Here is a 3,100-nt window from a genome sequence, read left to right as displayed (position 1 = left end):
TCATGTTAAAATAAGTTTAAAAAAATTTGAAACCACGATATTACCAAAAATCCCAAAATCCACCATTAATGACCCAATTTTTGTCTTTTATTTAAAACATGCAATTCAATTGCTATATATTCCATTTAAAAGACAAGATGTCATTTAAAACTAATTAGGATTTGAATCTTTACCTTAGTTGATAAAAAACTAAGCATTTGATCTACAACTCGAAAGCTTGAAATAGAGGAATCTATATTATTTTTGGGTGTTTTTCTTGGATTTTATGGAAATTTAATGATTTGGAAAGTGATAGGAATCAAAGGAATTTAGGTTTGGCAAAGAAAATTGAATGGAAGAGTTGGGAGAACAAAAGGATGACAAGAACAAGTTATAGAGAAGAACGAAAGTGAAAATAAAACTATAAATGGGGTATTTAGGTTGATTTTACAATTTGGTCTAATTACCTATTAAAAACTCTAAGTTTTGACTCTTTTACAAATTATTCCTATTTTCAAAATTAAATGTATTTAAAACTCATTTTCAGAATTTGATTTGAATTTCTAAAAACCATATTCGAAAATGTTACTGATATACCATGTCAATAATTTTCGCACAGTCTAAGATTAAAATTCGTAAATTACCCCTAAAATTCCTAGGCCCTATTTTGTGATATTACAACCAAAAAGTTATCCTATTTATATTTCTCCTTTGGTACCAATTTTTGAGCCTGTTTACACTTCTTGATGAACCACATTACAAGCCCTGAGCCTAAAAATGTCAATTTATATTCACCCTTTTTTTTGGTCCTGCACTGCACGATTATAGATGTTTGGCCATACGTATTGAGGGTTAAGTAGATACATCATGGCAAAGTTTGTAAAAATAGAGTGAAATAGGAAATATTAGTCTCATATGGGAATTATAGATTAGCCTAATATGTGGAAAAAAGAGAGAAAAATAAAAAAAAGAAATTAGTTGGAGTAGAAAAGATCCTAAATTAGTGAAAAAGCATTCATGAGTGAGATATATTGAAAAAGAGAAAAGTGATAGTAACAAAAGAAAGAAAAACTCGTTCATTGGTGCACAAAAAACTCGTAAGGTTAGCCATAGTTACTATTTAAAGCTATGACTTCCTATAGATGGAGAGACAAGGAATGTGAGAGAATGAGAAATAAGGCAGTGCACGGGTAAGGGTCAATTAGGGGGAAGAATAGGGACCAAAATCATGTGCCAAACTATTTTCGTGTTTGTAACCATTTTTTATGCTTACTGTTTTTAAATCTCATACCTATCCTAAGGCTCAGAATGTTACAAGCCAAAAGCGTTATGTGACCTAAAATATCCTTATACATGAATGGACATCATATAGAACATATGCATAAATGACTATTTGTATTTTGCTCGGATAATCAAAGTTCTTTTATGATTTATTGATGGATTCCTATAGGTGAGACCCTTAATACTTGTATATTTTGTAACATACTAAACTAAGATGTTTGAAGTTAATGGTGGTAAGTTAACTATTCATCATGTTGAATTCGTTAGTGAGCATGAAATGCCTAATTCATATGCTTCGAAATAAATACTTGTTTCATACTTGCTTAAAGGTCATCATTGTTATTTTTCCTTTTTGTTTATGTTGCTTGAGGTCAAGAAATAACTTAAGTGTGGGGCAGTTTGATCTTCCAAAATTCAGTGTAGTAGAATAAACTAGTTTTTGTATTTAAGGAGCTTGAATACAAGCATTTTCATTATGTTCTAGTTAAGCTTTCATAGTTTTATTTATATTCAATAAAATGTGCAAATTGAGTCTTTTACTGACCTTAGGGGTCGAATGAGGCCTAAGGGTGAGCTAACATACTTTGTGAATGTGCAGAAGACTATTAGAAGGCGCACTAATCGAATATTGGTCGCTATATCGCTACACAGATGACTCAATGTCGTAACATAGGAAACATAATGAACAAAACTAAAGTCTACCTTCAATGTTGCGACACAGGCTATAGGTGTCGCGACATACCCCTGGAGATGGTTACAGAGGAGCATATTGGTTGCTATGCATCACGTGTGAATATAGTATGCAAAATGTGCAAGTATACACATCGAATCAAGTAATATAATGATAAGTAAGATTGTCTCCCCAGGGATCAAATAGGATTAACATGGTTACATTGCTATTATGAAGTATGTGAAATATGCTAAGCCAAAAAAATCACAAAATGCAAAGGTAATCAAAATAATGATGATGTGTGCAATATGTAAACAAATTTTTTAAAAAAAAAATATGCTATGGCAAAGATACTAAGACCAAAGTATGAGGGTCTACGCTAATCAATGGAAAGGTTGGGATTGCTAGGAATATACCCTTATAAACCAATAATGCCTCGACAAATTCTTAATCAACTTACTGCTCAGAATAAATTTAAAATGGTATGCTTATTTTGAGAGCAAGACCTTGGGATACCTCATCTAAGAAAATGTATGTCTATAGATCTCAGATGTGATTCCCATTATTGATTCCTCATCACTCTGTTCGAACGTTTCTCTATGTTTAGAGACTTCTATGGGCATTCTATCGAACACCCTAACCTGCCCTTTTTAGAATTGGGTTATGTTTATAAGCATATTATGCATTCATCTATTTCTAGAGATTGTATGCATGCAATTTGAAAGAACAAATTGAATGAAACAATAAAATCGATCAGATCTAAGCTTCAACATTAATGGAGAATTCAAGTATCATCCAGTAGTCCCAACCTGATGAGATTTAACTCATGGTTTGGTTAATCAAATCAAAATTCAAAATATCATTCAACATCTTCAGTAATTAATTTCGCAAAGAAGCAATTTAAAAAATAAAGGAAGAACTTCAGGAAGCTTTCACTGATCCAACCCTCAACAACGGCAGCGTAATGCCTTGTAAAGACCAGGTTGACTGTCTTCTTCTTCTCCCTCTAGTTCTGCTCTACTGCTCATCCTCTACTGTGACCCTTGTTCTTTTTTCCAGGATCTTTTCCCCAAAAATGACTCTGAAAGAAATTCTCCCTTTTCTCTCTCTTCTTCTCACTTTTTATAAGGTAGATCCCCTCTCAACATACAATTTTTTCTCCCTTTTTTT

Source organism: Gossypium raimondii, chromosome 12 (genome assembly GCF_025698545.1).
Source record: "Gossypium raimondii isolate GPD5lz chromosome 12, ASM2569854v1, whole genome shotgun sequence".
Taxonomy (NCBI): Eukaryota; Viridiplantae; Streptophyta; class Magnoliopsida; order Malvales; family Malvaceae; genus Gossypium; species Gossypium raimondii.
This window is presented reverse-complemented; position numbering follows the sequence as displayed.